General features: G+C 48.0%; 1 protein-coding gene across 10 annotated transcripts in view; it reads left to right on the top strand.

Moving 5' to 3' along the window:
- The window catches only part of LOC138581369 (uncharacterized), a 3,536,879-nt gene that overhangs the window by 265,919 nt on the left and 3,250,972 nt on the right, over nucleotides 1–19,988 (top strand). The window contains exon 1 of one of the 10 annotated variants that reach the window (XM_069652656.1): nucleotides 9,268–9,488. The exons of the other annotated variants lie outside the window; for them this stretch is intronic. The gene's annotated coding sequence lies outside the window, so the exon portion shown is untranslated. Of the gene's footprint in view, nucleotides 1–9,267; nucleotides 9,489–19,988 lie in introns of those variants that run through there. 10 annotated transcript variants of the gene reach the window in all.

Raw genomic sequence — 19,988 nt, 5'->3', positions numbered from 1 at the left:
AGAATGATTTGCCTTTATACAGAACCTTCAGTTTTGCAGGGTCTATTAACCTGTACCTGAGTACCAGAATGCAGAGCCTCTCTTTAGTTGGGACAAACATGCTCCTCTTCTTTTGTACTAGAGGGGTACACTCTGGATAAATAGCTAGTAGAACTTAAGTATCGTATCACGTCTCGGAAAGTAAGGATTGGTGCAATAACTCGCCTGGAAGGTGCACCAAGAGGTGGGCGGTGGGCCAGTGATATGTGTGCTCTCTCGACTGTAAATCCTTGAGATAATTGTCCAGTACCTATTCCTTGCAACATGAGATTCTCAATATATGATGTAGGATAAGACCCCTCCTCGAAGTCTGATTAAACGTACATTATTGCGGCGGGACCCGCTTCGGCATCTTCAATGCATTGTTCCAGGACCCTGTTTCTACTCACCAGCTCCTCTACTTTAGCTTTCAGCAAATCCATGTCAGCTTTCTTAGTCAAGATCTGCTCCTCATACTCCACAGTTCGGGAGGACAGCAACCACACATCATGTCTTAAGAGGGTCACGTCTATCTTGACCTCATCTATTTTCTAATTGATGGAGGTGCACAACGCTGCAATCGCTGGCAATACTTTATCCTCCTGTTCCTGTGGGCAAGGACTATTTGCTTGTGGCATATCTTCAGACTCCTGAGGGAGATCTTTCGGGGAGTCCTTAGGTCTAAATGAATCCATAATGGTCTTCTTCTGGCTCCCCTTCATCTTAGTTTCTGGCATGTCGAGAACAAGGTAATCTTTGCAGATCTCTAATAATGCAGAAGTAGTCAGGTCAAGCTCCCTTCAGCTCTCAGGGCCCGTCAGCTACGTCTCACAGCAGGGTGTCAGCCTACTAATGATTTATTGGTGTCAACTGTATAGTTATGCCTTCCAGGTATTGGTGCAGGATCACACAGTGAACGGAAGAGAGGATCGGCCCAGCAAAGTGAAGCAAATGGGCTCAAATGTGCAAGGGAGCTTAGCGCATGCAGGTGCAACCACAGAAACAAAAGGTAGAGTTGGCCACCAAAGGTGAGCTATGTCAGCAACCAGTTGTACCCAGTGATCAATTCTGCGCTAGTATGACAGCGCAACTCCCCACATTAAGCAAAGATGGGCACCTGGCTACAGTACCAAGCACCTTTGTTATAGTATAGCCATGTAGGAGGCAACATTCTATAGGCATACTGTCCACAAGTCCAAAATACATCGGGAAGCGCAGCTGTACCTCCAGCCAAATCAGCGATGCGAAGCATGCAGCTGCAGTTCCCATTTGTGCCAACAGGCACTGTGCCACTGCCCTTAGAACGCAGATAAAAATGGGTACGTGTACGTATCTTAACAGGTTTTTCTGGCTTCTTGATTCATGTCAGATACTTTAAATATTTCTGACACATTTCCTCATTCTTGGTTTACACGTGCCACCCCTTCCTCTGAGAATCTCCTCATCCCTCCAGCTCTGCAACTCTTCACCCCTTGTGCCCATCGTTTGTGTATAATGGGTCTTTTTAAATTCAACTGGACTCATTGTGTACACCGAAAATTCTTCTGCTCTTTACGATCTGTAGCTGAACATTCTTATTCAACCTGTAAAATAGATGCTGTGACTAATTGCCCTTGAAACTGCCCTCGGACCCTGCACAAAGCTAGGTGCACTAAACACAGTGCCTCTGCTAATTCTCATCCGGGATAAATACCTTAAGGACACCATAAGCATGATAGATTAGAGAGCAGATGTAGCAAAATCCTACAGATCTCTCTCTCCCCTGTCTCATCATATGGCTATACCATTTCTTTATCTGCTGCAAAACCATGTGCATCTATATCGGGTCTAAATTGATATTGTCCTCATTGACCAGGAAATCAGCGTCAACATTCCTTTGTGAACTCAATAGTATGTCATCAAATTCTATAATAGTAGATACATTTAAACCATTCACATCCATGCTGTTTGCCATCTTTGAACATGATGACGAGAGAAACAAGAGACACATAAGCAATCATTCTAATATACATTGTAAATATGAATTTTCTTCTTATTCTTGAAAAATAACAATAACTGGTTTTCATTCATTTTTTGGAATTTTTAACTTCTTTATATGGCATTTCAAAAACCAGACAATAGGCATTTCTTAGCAATGACGAGAGAGTAAAAGCAATAAGTATACATACATCTTACTCCATGCACTCGCGGGCTACAGAATCACCCGGTGCTCAGCCATAATCTTTGCATTAATTGTTGCTACAGTCTCCTTTTGCGTATTCCTGGTGCCCCCCTCCAGACCCTTCTTACTTACATTCTGAGATGCCAGGAAAATATGGGAGGAAGGGGAGCAAACCTGTTTTTTGTAAAGCACGTACACTAGAACAGCTCCCAATGTCATACAATCTATGGTAAAAACTATCTTGGGTTTGAGGACTAAAGTTCAATTAAATTGTAGCTCCATCTCGATATTAAGTCGCCATTTCCCACAGAATGCTGACAGGAGTATATTCGCGGAGTATGGGTACTGCTTCCCCACCATCTTCCACAGTCTGCGCCGTAGTCTTTGCCCCAGTTGTACCAGTTGTATCAGTGTCAGTGCCTCTGGCAAGCTAGCATCTCCCACCCAGAGGACCTCCCTCAGGTAGTATGGTCTGACTTCATCCTGTATGAGCCCAGTGTCCAGCAAGCCTTCATCTGACAGCTAGGCCATGACAAACTGCAGTTGATCTGCTAGATAATATAGTAGTCCCTAGTCAGCAGGGAAATCTTGCACCTCTTGCCTCCCCCCCCAGAGAAATTGTCTTACCAGTGAGTTGAGCCTGCGGAAGAACTGCCCTGGGATGTCATAGGGTATGTTCACAACATGGTATAACAGATGTGGCAGTAACACCATCTTAAGAAGCACCGCCCAGCCCATCATGGAGAGGGGTAGCCTCTGCCAGAGCTCCATGGATCTGTCGACCCCCTGCAGCACTCGCAGTGTGTTCTTTCATGCTCCTTTCTTGGGTCATGGTAAACATCCACACCCCAGATACCTGAAGGTATCCACCTCCCATTGCAACCCTAAGTTGGGCAGGCACCTTTGTTCCAGCCTCACTATACTCGCCAGTGGGAACAAACTTGACTTTTCCCTGCTTATCGTTATGCCTGACCATCTAGCCAAACCATCCAGGACCTCTAACATATATGGCAAATTAACATCCCGATTCTGTGTGTACAACAGTATGTCATCCGCATACAGTGAGACCACATGCGTGCTGCTGCCCCTCGGAATGCCCGCATCTTTCAAATCCACCCTGAGGAATGTCGCCAGGGGCTCCAGCTTCAAAATGATCAGCACGGGGGAGAGAGGGCATCCCTGCTTGGTTCCTCTTTGCAATTCCCACGGCTATGAAATATACTTCTCCATCCTTAACCGGTTCATTGATTTCTTGTGTTACAGGTGCACCCACCGAAAAAACCACAGGCCCACCCCAAAGCGCATGAAAACCGAATGCTGCCACTCCCACCTCACAGAGTCCAATGCTTTTTTCGTGTCCAGCGAAGCCACTGCACACTCTTCCTCCACCCCCCTGGTCTTGTCTATTATGTGATGCAGTCTGCATGCACAAGTTGCAGTATCTGCTCCTGCAAGGGACATAGCTTGTCTGGGTGCACTAGGGTGTTGACTTCAATACGCAGCCTGTTCGCTAGAAGTGCAGGTAGAATTTTACCGTCCTGATTTATCATTGCAAACATTCTGTAAGAGCTGCACTCGATTAGCCATTTCCCCGGTTTAGGTATTGGCACTATGATAGGTTCCCGTAGACTTGCAGGCAATAGCCCAACCTCAAATGCTTCTTCTTTTGTCTGCATGAGATTCAGAGCCAGTTCACCCACATACTCCATGTAAAATTCTGCTGGGAGGTTGTCGGCCCCCAGCGTTTTGCCAGTAGGTAACAAGGGTATAGTTGTCTTCAATTCGTCCTCAGTAAGCGGGGCATACAGTATCTCTGCCTGCTCTTGTTCTAGGCGCGGCAGCGCTATATCGACTAGGGCCTCTTTTATTTCTCCAGCGTTTCCCTGCTCCTCTGCGCTATATAACTGTCGATCAAATGGGTCAAATATCTCAATAATCTTGCTTTGAGCACACCACTCCTCCCTGCATTCATCCCTGATGGTGCTGATCATTCCCCTCTTTTCCCCTGTATGAAATAGCCAGGCCAGCACTCTCCCTGGTGTATCCTGACTTTTGTGAAGTCTCTCCAAGTACTTGGTGCAATCATGTTTACCTAACCGTTCCCAATCTGTGATACACTTCTGTCTAAACTCTGTGAGTTCCCTCTTCCACCCTGTTGGTCGTTCCATCTCTTCTGCCAAAGCTTCCATCAGCGCTTCCGTGCTTGCGATGCTGCGCAGCAGGTCTCTCCTTATGCCCCCCATTTTGCCTATTGCCTCCGCACGCATCACTACCTTGAAAGCTTCCCACAGTATCCATTTGCTTCCTGTGCTCTGCTAGTTCTGGGCAAAAAACTCCTCTATCCTCTCCCCCATATGGGCCCGTAACTGCTCATCCAGCAGCGCTTCTGCTCTTAGTCTCCACTTTGGGAATGGGATCTGACAGTTGCTCTATGCCACATGACAACCAGCAGTGCGGGGTCTTTCAGGACCCTTGCCCTATACTCGGCTGCAACAAATTTGCCTAAGGAATAAACTCCCATTAGCATGTAGTCTATGCGTGTGTGCATATCGTGCGTGCTTGAGTAGCCCCTCTGATCCCCATGCAGCTGCCTCCAGATGTGTCTCAGCCCCAGTTCCTGCAGCAGTGTGCTCAGTGTTTTCGCTGGTGGCGCCTGTTTCCTGTGCTTTCATTCTGATCTGTCCAGTGCAGGGTCAGGTGTGCAGTCATTAAAATCCCCCCACGCCTTATCCACAGAGTGTCCCTGTATCGTGCCAGTCTGGGACCCAATTACCTGAAGAAGGTTGTAGCATCATGGTTGGGGGCATACGTATTGATAATGCAGATTTTCAGCTGTTCCAAGAATCCATTCAATACAACCATTCTACCATCCTAACATCAATGTCACACTTACATTCCAGTAGGATTAAAGGCACTGTGAGGGCCACCAATGTAATTGTGCCCCTAGCGTATGCATAAAAGGATGAGTCATACTTCTGTCCCCCCCATTTCTTGGTAATCCTGTCCTGCCTGACTGCGGTGAGGTGTGTCTCCTGTAGAAGGGCTATGTGCACCCCTTTGCCCCTCAAATACATGTGCAGTCGGTTCCACTTGACAAAGCTGTTGAGCCCCCTGACATTCCAGGAGTCGACTTTAATGTTACTAATTGCAGTCGCCTGCTTCCCATTCTCTCAGGCGTCCCACTCGCCCTTCCCGGACTGCTCCCTCTCCCGGCCGCCAACCATGCTTGCCACTGCTAGGGAGAATTCTCTGTTAAGGCTAATTTCCCAAACCTAGTGAGTCCCCCAGCAACTTTGCTGGATTTTTGGGGTTTATTTTTTTCTCCTGCTAAGAGTGAGACTCTTTTTCGACCACTCTTAGGCATTATTTGAGAATGTCTTTGGACTGTGAATATGTTTTATGGGCTATGGGGTCTTTCACTCCATAGGGCTTCATGTCATGTGTTTTTGGCATGTGTGTTACACAGCACCCTCAGTGCAGTAACACAGGGGTGTCATAGTGACCCCCAAACATAGACTCCATACCCCGGGACTGACTACTGTCTCCCAGGGCATGTAAAGTCACAATTGGCTTTACTAGTCTCAAATTGTGAACAGAACCAGTACAAACCATCATATTGTGGAAGTACTGGTAGGGGTAATTCGATTGCCCCTGGGTCTGTTCTCCAAGGGGGCACTGTCCAGTCCCCCCTTGTCGAGTTTCTGGCTGGTGGCAGTGGATACCACGCAAAATATTCCACCGGAATATTTCCTATGGGATTTTCCCATTCATTTTAAACACACCACTTTTTGGTGCAATGTTAATACCGCTGGGTTATTTATTTAATATTTATTCCCCGGTTGGGTCTTTTTGCCAGGACTCAGTTTTAAAATGGCGTTTGTGTTCGCCTCTGAAACTCTAACCCAAGTCGAGCCCTTTGTTCCATTTTTTGGCTGGCTTTTCCACAGAAGCCCTCCAAATGGTGCCACTCTGTCTGGGGTCAACAGGATGTGTGGGAGGGGGATTAGGCGCCCTGGATTGAGTTGCCTTGGCAACTCAAGTCGCACTCTTGTGTGATTGGCCCAGTGGTGAGCCTTCCGGCTCACCACTTAGCATGTTTGAGGGACAGCTAGGCTGTTGAATGGGGGTTTTTCTGCATAAAAGCAGGGCTTTCGGGACTGGAACTTCAGACGTCGCCACAGGACCTAAAGAATCCGAAGAGGGGAGAAGCTGAGCCATCTACAACGACGACACCACAGGTGGAGCCCTGCTGTACGAACTCACCACTTCCCCGATGACAGAGGAGATCTTCTTCCAGGAGAGTCTTCTTCCCTTTGAGCTGGTGGGACCAACCAGTTCACCTTTTTTCGCCTTCCTGGATTGTCTCGTGGTCGAATCGCCTGTGCCAAGCACCCCGGCGGCCGGATAGCCACGCTTCACCACTACCGCGAATAAAAGAGTCGTACCTTTTAACCGGGAAACTCCGCAGCTGGTTTCTTCCCTGGCAGTGCAACGACCTCCAGCTTTCTTCCTCGTCGAGATCATCTCTTCCTCTGGTTGAAGCCACGACTTGCACCCGCTGCCAGGAACAACTGCCACCGCTGTAGCTTTCTCACCATTTCAGGTACTGTGTCCCGCCTGGTCTCCCCTGGAACAGATTGTCCAAGGTGTCTTGTAAATCCTTGAATTTCTATCTGGGTTGACCTGCAAACTGTACCTTTCTGAACTGATCCAACCTCTTTTGACTTTTCTGCAAAGACTTTGAGTGCATTTCCACTGTGTGATCTTGGGCACATTCCGCCTTGCTCTCTCCAAGAGTGGGCCTGGCCTATGAACTTTTTGCTCTACAGTAGACCCTGCCTTTCTTGACTTGTTGTGGTTTCTTAAAAGTGTTGGTAGTGTGTTATTTTCCTACTCTGCCTTTTCTCTCCCTTTTTAAACAAATTATTGGAGTGCCATCCACGGTTACACGCTCACCTCTGTTTTGCTAAATAAGTGGTGTCTTAACCTAGACTTGTCGAACAATTAACTAGGGAGGTGTATATACTTATAGTGACTGTGTTTGAACTTGCTTGATATATTAGTGCCAGTGTATTTTCATAAGTGTGTTTTTAAATAAATAATTATATACTTTTATACCAAAGCTCTGGTCAGTGTTTGCTTGTTCTACTGTGTCTTTAGCCATATTGTGTATACTCTATATACTGCCTAACTCTTCTTGAGAGAAGTCTGACTGCTCAGCCACAGCTACCAGGTAAATCTGGGTGGTGCAGACTGCTACCAATTGGGTTTACTGCTTACTCCTGTAGTCTTAAACTTTTTGCAGTTGTCCCTAAGGGAACTGCACAGGTTTCTGCCTAACAGCCACCAACCCCCGTTCAACTCTGGGGTCCCTCTCCCCTTACCGTCTACCCCCATCTCCCACACCCTGTGCTGTAGGTCAGGTCAGCATGCACTCCAGCTCGACTTGTAACTCCCCTCAAACCCCAAACATCCAAGCAACTGCCCAACAGCTCATGGCTCATTCAGGCCCTGCCGTTTCTCGTGCTCCACTAGTACTCTGCTCCCCCTCCTAACAGTCTTGCGTGCAGCAGCTGGGCACCTCTAACTTGCACCCTAAGTAACTTCAAAAAAGATACAGTGAGGAGAGCTTGGTGATAATAACAGGGCCTCTCACACCATTGTCTCTGAGTTAGCCTGTCACTGTCTCAACCTCCCTGTAAAGTTTCTTCTTCTCTCCCTCCACTCCTACCAAATGCGTAGTACTTGATTCCCTACTGCCTGTCTTCTGGGGGCTGTTCTCTCTCACCTCTCAGCTGTCCCTCAGGTCTCTGCATCATGTCAACCCCGAAGGCAGGCCACCCACTTCGTGTCCATCCAAGCTTGTGCTCCCTCTGTGCTGTCTAAAAAATGTGAAGTGCTGTTATGCATGACTTTCAGTTTTGTGGGGTAGATCAACATTTAATTGAGGGCAGCGCACCATAGTCTCTCCTTTGAAGACCCGAACACTGCCCTCTGTTCCTGCACCTTCAGTGTGTAGTCCGGGTACACAGGGATCTTGGCAGGTTCCTTCTCTATGATTCCACCTTGCCTCGAAAATGCCAGGATTGTTTCCCTGTCCCTGTAGCTTATGATATTCTCGATCAGGGGCCTCTGGTGTGCCCCATGCAGGGGCCTTTTGGAGAGGGACCTGTGGGCTCTCTCCGCCGTGAAGCCATGCGACTGGTTGCCTGGCCCTACTGCCTGCAGGAGCATGTTTTTGACATATGCCATGGGGTTATTTTGTTGTGCCCTTCCTTGTGTCCTCTGCTCTGCTCTCCCTGGTGCGTAGTTCCTCAAAGGTGTTTTTTTTTTCTTAAATGAGCATAGACTGGCAAATTCTGCAAAAATGCATATGACAACTATTATTCACTTATATGAGCTTGAACTCGGTCCACAGATGTCTACGGTAGAGGTTGATCCAAAGATGGGTTCACTGTAGGAAGGTGTACTTCTGCTCACCTGTGTTTTGGTTTTGTTGAGCTCTCCTTCCTGCTCTGGTGCAGGGGTGCTAGTGAGTCTTGGAGTAGCCATAGGTAACTCAATCTTGGCTCACAGGGGAAGTTATGAAACTTAGTGATGCAAGGGGTCTCAGAGAGAAAAGAAAGTTCAGGTGGACTGTGGTAATTAAGGCAAGCAGCGTGATGAAAAGACTTTTAAAACGTAGCCATCTAACAGTGAGGTACTGTGGGCTGAGCTAATTGTAGAGGAGGGAAAAACGAATGAACTGCTGTTGACTTGCTAAGAAAAGAAAAAGTGTGATGTAGAGGTGAAAAAATATGAAAACTCTACTGTAGTGGCAGAATACTTCAGAAGCACACGCTGCAATGCTATGAAAATGCTTACTTTTGTTGACTGTAGGCTTTGGGAAACAACAGGACGTAATCCTTGATAATAAGCCTTCCCTGCACAATATAGACCGTCTCGCTGAACAGTCTAAACACACACGGGAGAAAGGATTGTCAAGAGTATTCACTTTTTTCGAACGGCAAGAGCCGCTGTGTTCCAAAAAATAACGGAACTCTATCTAATAACTTCAAACGTAACTATGAAATATTTCATGAGCCAAGTCTATGAGAACGGACAAAAATATTGCAGGAACTAATGTATTTATAACAGAAAGTCGGTAAAACATGAGTTCTCATGGAGCGTAGCAGACGGCTGAGGGAAAACATTGCCGAAGCTACACGTCTGACTGAAATGAGGGAAAACATTGCCGAAGCTACGCGTCTGACTGAAAACCTCCGGGCTCAGAGAGGTGACAGGAACTGGTCCGCAAGGTAGATGAAAGGTGCGTGCAGGGAAGGAGGAGACTAGGGGGTGGAGCTGAACTGTGACAGGATCCGCGGTAATCGTACAACAGCAGAAACAACGCGAAGCGCAGACTACTCGGTGGGCGGGGCTTATAAAGGGAGATGATTTCAAGACATAGACAAACACCTGTACACCACAAACAACCAACAGGGCGGCCATATTAGGTGATCAGGAAGTGGGTAAATCATGCAACTACTGGACCTGTCTTGTATGTAGCCCAAGAGTGCCAGGCTAATGACCAACTCATCTGGGGGACTGAACTTGGTACCTTGCTCATGATCATGACAGTATGCTGTTTGTTTTCATCTGCCTGGGTCTTCACACTCCGCACTCTTTCTGCCAGCATTCTGACATCCAACTGCAGCAGCCCCACACCCACAGACCTAATCTATTTTACTCTCCAAAGTGGGCTGCAGTGCTGATATGGCCTTAGTAATCTGGTTTCCATCTGACTTTGTAAGTGTGTGTTGCAACCCTCCTGCAATGTTTCCCTGCCCCCTTCCCCTTTACTCGTGAAGGTTTCTAATCTGGTCTGCCTGGTCTTCCCATTGTGTGGTCGATCTGGCATGTGAGTGGGTATCCTCTGCATACATGCCAACATTCCGAGGCACCTGGGAGGGAGATTTTGTCTGCGAAATCGGGAGACATAAAGTTTCCCATTGGAATTAATTGGGGCTGGGATTATTTCAGGTGGGAGAACGTGAAAAATAGCAACATTTATCACAGAAAAATCGGGAGTCTCCCGCCTAAATCGGGAGGGTTGGCATGTATGCCTCTGTGCGGCTCTATTCCTCTGGCTGCTTCGCGTCTAGTGGTGTAGTCTGCGGGGCCGCTCGTTACTGGACTGATCTGCAAGGTCCACTTCCCGTTTGCTATGGGTGGTCTCCCAGCAGTGCCCAGTTCCTTCCTCGTGGTGCCTCCTCCTCTGTGTGCTACTATTCCAGCGTCTTGCCTGCTATACAAGACGCCCCCAGGGGGTACAGGCTTTCCCTTATGGTGGTGCCCTGTCCAATGGCGCAGGCCTCCCTCTGGTTCCCAGTGAGTTTGCCTACGGTTGGGCCAATCTTCCTTTGATTCCGCAGGTTCTCCTTGCGCAGCTGTGCTAGCCCCCTTCCTACAGCCCTCCTTTAAGTGTCTTGTAGGGCCTGCTCCTTCTGTGATTTATTACAGCTGCTGCTGCACGCCATGTTGCCCAGCGCCACCACGCTGCAGTCTCTGGTGCAATATTGCCCTCTAGGCACATTGGGGGCAGCCCTCTGCTTATGGCACCATTTGGCGTGCACCACCGCTGTTGCTGCTCACTTTCCACAACAGAGATTTGTTACTCTTGGTGGAGCAGCCTTCTCCCTTCCTTTCCCCTCTGAGGCTCAGGTCCCTGCTGTCTCTGCTGTTGGTTGCTCAATGTGGCTGGCTCATTACTATCCCGGGTCCACCACCTCCACGTCCTACTCTCACTGTTGTTGCCCAGGATCTGCCGTGCTCTGTGTGTGTGAAGCAGGCTGAGCCCCTCTCACCTCAGCCCCCTCGCTCCTTCGCTGTTCTTTCCACGTGTCCTCCGGCGGCCCGACTGCGGGAGTCTCTCTCAGAGAGCTGCTGCTCTATGCTTCACTGCCGCTGGCCGGGGCAGTCTGCCTCTGTTTCTGCTGTGCTCTTCTGACCCCAGCCCGCTCCCATGTTTTCCTGCTTCACGCGGTTGTCGCCACAGAGTCTCTGCTGTCCTCCTTGCTGCCCTCATGCTTCCCACCTCACCCAGTGGGCCTTGCCTTCTTCCTAGTGGGCCGCTGCTCATACCGCTCCGCTCAGCAGGTCTCTCACTCCCCGCTGATCGGGGGCTTTGTTCCTGCTTTTCATCACTTGAGCACAGGGGTTCGCTCCGAGCAGCATCAGGACTTGTACCCCTAGGAGCTCCTGGCCCGCATTAGCAACCTCTGCTCCAGCCACCCATTCAAGCTGCAGGTGCCATTTTCTACTGCCAGCTCCGCCACTGTTTCTCGTCCTTTCAGCAACTCTCCAGGCACCCCGCAGTTCGCACTCACTCACAGGCGCTCTATGTGCGGTTGGGCACGCTTCTCTGTGCTTTTTTTGCTATTTGGCAGTTTTGTATGTCAGTAAGTATCAATTTAACAGATCCGGCAGGAGCTCAAGGAGTAAGCATCCTCACTGCATGGCTGCTGCCCTCCTGCCCCTCGTTTTCATTAATTTTCCCCTTTTCCACTGGAATGAACTACAAATCCTTATGGCATACTTTGAGCCTGCGCCTGTGCTGGTGAAGGGGCACTAGTATCCCTTCGTATGTCGCTGATGTGGACCCAGCTCTTGCTGCCCTCCACCTTCGCAGCAGTTGGAATTGTGAAAATCACACGGTGGGGCCCATGGAAATGCCACTCATTCCAGTGTCGCAGAAAGGAGCAGATGAAAACTTGGTCCCAGAGGAGCACCTGTTGCTGGTGCAAATCATCCGATTCTTTTCCGCTTTCTCTGGTAGATGGTGAGAAGACACAACCTGGAAAATATATAATTCTGACACTTTTTGGTTAAGTCCCTAAGGTACTCCCTAAACTCCTCACCCAGGACCTCTGCTAATGTATGTGCATCTGATGCTGTGCGTGCGGGTATGAGCGGTGTGTGTAACCTACGCCCCATCACAATCGCATGAGGGCTATCGTGACAATCTTTCCCTGGCTGATTCCTCAAATAAAACGGAACAATTGGTAGGCAATAGTGCCATTTTGTATGCAAATCATACATATTTTCGATAATCGAGACTTAAGAACACCATTTAGCCTTTCCATTTCCGTTGCCCTGAGAGTGGCCCACCGAACACAGTTTGTGCTTAATCCCCCAGAGTAAAGTAATCTCTGTAAACAGGGCATTAAGGAAATGGGTGCCATTATCAGACTTCAGCACCTTACAAATTCCCTGCCGTGGAAATACCTCCCTCACCAAAGGTTTTGCTGTGTACTTAGCATCAGGGTTTACGCAGGGACCAACCTTGAGCCAACAGGAACATGGACACACCACAACAATAAGGGAACAGAAATTATTACACTTCTTGAGCATTTCCACAAAATCTATGTGGAGCTCTTGGAATGGCCTTGAGGGCCTAGGCAAGACTTCTCTTATTGTGTCCATGGTATCACCAGGATTAAATTCACTGCAAACTATACAATTCGCCTCAAATCTACTTACCTGTTCTTGGAGGTTTGGTATGAACCGTTCTTCCTGGAGCTCTGCCATGATTTGTGCAACGGGTAATGTAGTTGCTCTAGAGCCACAAGAAGCAGTTCTACAGGCATTACTTCCTTCCCCCTAAGCTCCCGTCTCCACAGTAAATCCGTGGGTGAGAGGGCTCTGTCTGGAGCATCATTTACAAGTGCGATTAGAATGCGCAGCACACTTAACAATCCCTACCTCTGTGGACAATGTAAGCACTTTGATTAATATGAAGAGCAGCAGAGCATGCTAGATAAGGGTCCTGTCGGATCTCCAGAACCCTTTTCTCTGCCGGCTTGACAAGCCTGAATGCCAAGCCTGTATGCCTAGTGGAGGTTACATACGCAGAGTCAGAATAAATAGTTACTGCCTTCCCCTAACTCATTTGTAGCGCCTCTTTAAGTGCCACTAGTTCCACTGCTTGTGCAGAGTAATACGAAGGAACCGTTTCTTCAGTCTGACTTGGTATTCCCCATCCACAAGGCCCACAACAGCTACACCCGTATGCCTCTCACCAGTGTCCTGATTGATTGTTGAGGACCCATCAACAAAAAGTACTTCACCTCTCACCAAGGCATTCTATACATTGCACAATCATGTACAATTTCAGGTTGAAGACTTTTGAATTACGAAAGCTGCTGATGCTAAAACTTGATCACAAGGGAACAGGGCTGCGAGACTTATCTTTGGCCTCAAGCCCATGGACCGTATCTCTCCAGCTCTAAATTCTCTCCACAGGTTTCTGGTGGCAGCAATGACCAAATTCAAGACCCTCTGCATCATTCACAAGGATTTCTGTGGCCTGGGACCCGCTATCTCCAACTTTATCTCCCTACATACCTCCCTGCTCGATCCCTTCGATCTTCTAGTTCCAAATCCCTGCTGATCAAACGCTTCTACAAGCAAAGAGTGGGGGTAGATATCCCTCTTCGGATGGTGACTCTGTTTGGAACAGTCTCTCCACCCCTCACAGACTTGGGCCAGACCTCCTTAAGTTCCGGAAACTCCATGAAATGTATTTTCTCTACCTCTTTCACTCTCTCCCTCCTCTGCTAATTCCCCACTCCTGCTGAGACTGGCGGCCTGGTCCTTCATGAGTCTTATAGACTACCAGCACCCACTATGCTCAGCACTGCCCTCTGGGCCTCCCTGCATGACTGCTGGGTGGCTGGGCATCTCCCCCTTGGGACACCTCTACCCGTGCACTTAGCCAATGGCCTTATACCCTGGCACCCTATGAAACTTCCCCTCTGGGACTCCCAATAGCACTTGACCACACCCTAATCCCCCCTCTACCCTTCCCTCTCTCTTGCACCTCTCGTCACTGCACTTGCATCGTTCCGAATGTTGCAAGGCCTAGTAGGACAGCTTTTTGTTTATTGTTATTACTGCTTATTTACTCCCCTGCTCCCTACACACTTTTGTCTTGTGGCGCCTAGAAACACTATTTGTTGTATAGGTGCCTTATAAATACTCAATAAATTAATGAACAAATAAATTGCCCCAAATCACTTGGTCTAAGAGTCCACTATAGTATGCAAAAGGCTTATGGCCTAGCAATGTTTGCTGGTTTATGGCCAGAGGTCTGGCTAGGACCGCTGTCATCACCCACCCGTATGAGTGAGAAAACAGATAAAATGCTTTCTTGTAATTCGGGGTCGCCAAGACTGGACCATTGCTGATCGCGGCCTTGAATTCCCGAAAGCAAGTCACCATCCCCTCAGACCATTCTATATGACCCTTTGTATTTTGTGCTCTCTTTAGCCCCTGCAGCAAGGGCCTTATGTAACTAAAGTAGTCAAACATCCATGACGTACAATAGTTACACAGTCCCAAAAACTGCGGCATTTGTTTCACTGTGAATGGCTGGGGCTTTTTCTGAACTGCAGTGGCTCTCTCTGGCATTACCTTCCTTCCTGTGGGCGATATCACTTGCCCAAAATATACTACCTCTGTCTGGCAGTATTTAAATTTTTCTTAGTCCACTTTGTACCCCTTCTCCGCCAGTAGGGCGAGGAGCATTATTTGTAAAAATAAATTATAAATCTGTTTATTATTTTCCAAAAAAACACATAACAAAACGAACAGAAGATTTCCAAGAATGTCACATTGCATGCGTAAAGGTCACAGATGATCCAGGAGAGGGTAATGTCAGGCAATGGTTCCATCCTGTGCATAATGGGAAGGAAGCAGTCCTCAAGGGCAGTACATTGTTCATCCCTCACACATCCCCCACACATGCTCCCCACACTTTGCAGAATATTTGTGGACAGCCTCTGGCATTATAGATTAGCCTTTCTAGGGATGCACATCTGTCGCCCTCTGCGGCCCATCGGCTGAGTTTTAGTCTTTCTGCAGAGCCCCACATTGCAGCTATGAACCTCTTCCCCAGCCGCAGCCTTACAGAGAGGAATGTTTTTTCATGTCTGGTGAACTTCACTTTCCTACAGATTCCGAATAGCACCACGTTCGGGTCCTGTGGAACTTGAGCCCCTAGCACCCCCCGATATCTTAAGAATGCACTTCCTCCAGAAGTCCTGTATTGAATCACAGCTCAATGACATGTGGCAAAAGGTGCCCTGTACCCTCCCACACCCCAGGCACATGCCACTGTCCACCACCCCCCATCGTGCCATTGATGCCTGGGAATAATAAGCCTGGTGTAATATTTTATATTGGATTAGAGGAAGCCTGGCAGCTATTCCGATGTCTTGCGGAAACATGAGTGCTTCCACCCACTCCTCCGACTCCAATGAGAAAACATCCCTCTCCCATTTCGATTTAAGTTGGGACAGCTCCTTAGCTCTGAAAGCAGTCAGTACCTGGTACAGTGTGGAGGTGACTTAAGTTACAATTAGTTCTGGGAAAAGTTTAGCCTCTAAGGCGGAACACTTCGGAACCCCGTCTAATACAGGGAACTGAGCGCCAAGCGTTCTGCAGTGTACCAAATGGGATGAGTTGCCCTTCCTGCACTACACCTGCGAGGGCCTGAACCCCCCTTTCCTCACAACTCACAAAATGGCCCATTTTTAGGATTTCAGGGGTGTATCTATTGTTCCAGAGGGTTTGGTCTCCCTCCCCAACCAATGTAATGGTGTGCATCTGCCCAAATTTGCTGTGTCATCCCAGGCAATTCTGCAATCCCCTTTCCCACCCATACAGTACTTGCATGGGTGATTTCTGTCCCATTCTTCTTCTTTCTCCCGTGTATGGGAAAGCCTAGGGTTGCCATGAAGCTAATCATTCACTACCCCCAGGTCTGGTGCCCAGTAATACCCATGGAGGCAGGGTATGGTGAATAGCGTTATTGAGTCTCTTCGACATTGCTGTTCTGAAGTGCTACAAACTAGTAAGTCATCCACGTTCTGAATTACTATACTGGACACATGTAAATTCCCCAAATCCCTTTGCACCACCCTGTAGAAAACACTAGGGCAACGTCATGTGCTTGAATCTCTGACCATGACACATAAACGCTGTGAGGTACTGAGAATCTGGGTCTAAGGGGACAGAGAAAAATGCATTCTTCAGATCAATTACCATGAAGTGGGTCGACCTAGTAGGGATATTACAGAGAATGGTAGCAGGATTTGGTACCACCGGGAACTCTGCCACAACAATATTATTGAGAGGGCGCAGAATCTGGACCATCCTTCAACTGGACCCATTTGCTTTCTTCACAGGGTAGATGGCTGTGTTACATGAGGACACAGACAGTTGTATTATGCCTTGCTTCAACAATGCCATAATGGTCTCATAAATCCCTTGGTCTGCCTCTCTCGACATAAGGTACTGCTTAACCCGTGGTAATATCGCACCAGGTTTCAATTTTGTCCTACCCATTCTAACACTCTTTAACACACCCACATCTTGAGGATTGATGGTCCAGCACTTTCTCTAAGTCCTCTTTTCAATATGGTGATGTATTTCTAACGATGAGCATGGTCTCTGGTACTTTCCTCTTTTTCTCTGACCCTGGAGGGTCTCCTTTGCATCCCGCTGGCCTGAAGGCCCTGGGATCCCTCTCCTGGACACACGCATTGAAGGTAAGCCTCCTGGGCTTTGTTGGCTTTTGCACATTGCGCTGTGAGCGCGGGCTTTGAAATGTTCGTCTTCACGGATTCATGTTCCTTAACATTTGAAGTTATGCTGCCATGATCTGCTCTCAGCGCTCTGCCTCCTTGGCCAGCTTTTGTGCACTTTCTCCATCCTTAACCAACAAGATCAGGCCTTCCAACATGGTTGATCCCTTCTCTGTTCTCTGAGCTGGCCTCTCTGCACCCTGCCTGTCCACCCGTGATTGGTCCTCACCCTCTACAACTAAACCAATCAGTTGAGCCGGCAGGTGAATGCCGGCCCGCTTCCAAGGCCTGTTTGTAGGCCCCTGTCTGCTCCCTGTCCGCTGCCTGGACATCCCTGGGCGCACCCCTGCTCCATGTAAGTGCCTGAATCTTGTATCTAGCTGTCCTCCCCCTGATGTATGTAAATCCCAGAATCTTGTATCTTGCTGTTCCCCCTCTCAAGGCATCCTTCATATGCAATTCTTCCTCTGCTTCAACAATCCCGCCCTGCCCGAAGTCAGAGTCTGATTGTCACATCATGGTGGTACCATTACCACCTTGTTGCTGATGCTTTGAATTGACTTTTTGACTCATGTTGGTTCACCCATCTTGATTCTCGTTATTCTCATTCTGGACTCCTTTGAAGCATCCTGCAATCATGGTGGCCCTGAATCATGTTGTGCCCATCAACGACTTTGAACTTTGACTTTCTTTTGCTGGACTCTTGCAACATTAGGTGCTCAGCATTAACCTCTGCAACTTGGCAGAGCTCACTCTATCTGTTTGTCAGCTCTATAGTCACTGTATTTTGCCAGCGTTGCTTCTTTTTCACCTCACTCACTGTTTCTCACCCTTGCCTGTACCTTCTCTCCTCTCCCTCCTCCCCTCACCATATTCTATGCACTTGCTCTATCAGAATTGTCGTCAGGCATAGTATGATAGTCGCTTTCTATTCCTCTCCTTCCTCCCCCCATTCCTCCCTCCCTTTCTCTCACCTATTGTCATTCCCCTTGCACTATCAGAAATTTCATCAGGCCTAGTACGATAGTCGCTTGTATGTTCCTCCCCTTCCTGCCCCCTCCCTTTCCCTCACCTTGTGCAAGGGAAATGACAATATCAGAAATGTCGTCAGGCCTAGTATGATAGTCACCTTGTCTGTCCCATCTCCTTCCTCCCCCATTTCCTTTATTCATTGCCAATGCTCTTGCACTATCTGAAATGTCGTCAGGCCTAGTACGATAGTTAATTTCCCATTCTTAATGTCTCAAGCCCTTGTAAGAATGTTATTGTATTTTCCTTTGCTCCCTCCCCTGCCTTGTGGCGCTTTGAAACACATTGTGTATAGGCACTATACAAATAAACTATTATTATCATTTGCTCTTTCGCTATCCTGCAAGGCAGACCAATCTCAAAAACCATCTCTCCTGTATCTTCGGTTTCTTTGAACAATTGCTCGTCGGACACGCCCCTTAGTGATCAGGTTGGATCGATGCACAAAACTGTGCGCCACTCTCCTCCTTCCTTGTCGGTGCCCCACAGAACCATCCTGTTTCTCTTGATAACTACTGCTTTTGCAGAATCGTAACAATGGTGCCTGGCGTTACATCCTGTGACACAGCAGGCCGAAACAAAAATTCAATCAGTACCCGTCATGTCTGATCTCTGATTCCCGGGACCCAACTCAACAAAACCATTACTCCATGAAGAAACAGTCGAATGTACAGGGACCCCTCTTATCGCGCTGTCAATACAGTATGCTTGCAAACCTGCTGCTTCTCTTACTGTATACAAACCTGGAGTCAAGCATACTATACCTTCCTCCGTGAAAGCAATCTACATATGGAGTTGATTGAGGAAATCTCTGCCCAAGAGATTTGCCAGGGTATTTGTGCAATACAACAAAGGAGCAGATACATTTTCTGTGCCTACCTTAATACGTAGATCTTCAGTGTAAGGAACCGACAGGATAGCCCCAGAGAATCCTTGTGTGTCCATTGTTTTGCCTGACATGGGGAACTCACCTTCCTTGATATAAGAATTTGTTTCCTGTGTATCGACCTTGAATGAAAACATTCGGTCACCTACTTGCACATCTATTCAGGGTTATCCAGGGTTCCTCTTCCGGATCAGTGGTAACATATGGGACTGGACACATCAGAGATCCCTGGCTATCCTAATCCTGGTACATATTAGCACCGGAGAGGGGAAAATGATTCCCTCCAAAAACACTTGCTCCAGTGTTGCGAGTGACGGTCCTTGCGGTAAAGGATGCCTATACTGGCATAGTCGGTTGAATCACATAGGTCTGTGCAACTCCAGTCCTTGGGTGTTGTTTCACCTGTGCCTGCTGCGATTGCACAGAGCCTAGGGTATATGGCAGGGTCGGGGTTGCATTTGCTGAGCTCCTATGTTAAAATACTGTGGACTGTTTCCGCAATCTCGTGCCACATGTCCTATTCTTCTGCACGACCAACACTGAACCCCATATAATCGTCCATAGTTATTTCCCATTGGCCTGTTAAACCGGGGTCCCATTCTTCTGAAACTGCCAAATGACCCATTTCCTAGTGAAACTCCTTCCCTACCCCTCAGAAACCCTCTAATTTGCCTTAGACCGGAAGTATACCCGTGCATCCAATCTTGTGGCATACCTGATTTACTATATCCCTGTTGTCCCAATTGTCCCTGCCGTTCCTCCATGGAGCTGGTTATCACTGCTCCTTCCAAACAGATTTTCGCTAGCTTTTTCTGAACAAGCTTGGCTTCTGCCTTTTGTGCCTGCTCTATACTCTCGTTTTCCTTTTCTTACCTCCTTTTGCAAAAATGTACAATATGTGCCTGAATTCCCAGCCAACTCTTGGCCTCCATCCCTACTACTTTGTCTAGATCATGCTGGACTTCCTTAGAAAGTCCCTTTTTTAGCATGTGGTAAAATATCACAACATTCTTATTCTACGCTTCTCCTGTCCCTGCATCTCCTGAATTAAATGAATGTTTTCAGCAGCATCATCGTCTAACTTCATTGTTTTAGCCAAGATATAATTTATATTGGGCATATCTGGATACATAACCCTCCGGGCCCGCATACCTGTGCCCTGCAATTATTGAATGCTGCTCCATCGTGGATATTTGTATCCAACTGAACACCCAGATACCCTGCTCGCCTGCAAAGCTTGTCTGACCGTTCTCCCATTAGGGCTCAT

Source organism: Ambystoma mexicanum, chromosome 3p, assembly GCF_040938575.1.
Source record: "Ambystoma mexicanum isolate Mex_15411 chromosome 3p, UKY_AmexF1_1, whole genome shotgun sequence".
Classification (NCBI taxonomy): domain Eukaryota; kingdom Metazoa; phylum Chordata; class Amphibia; order Caudata; family Ambystomatidae; genus Ambystoma; species Ambystoma mexicanum.
The sequence above is the reverse complement of the archived record's forward strand: the minus strand, read 5'-3'. Positions and strand labels throughout refer to the sequence as shown.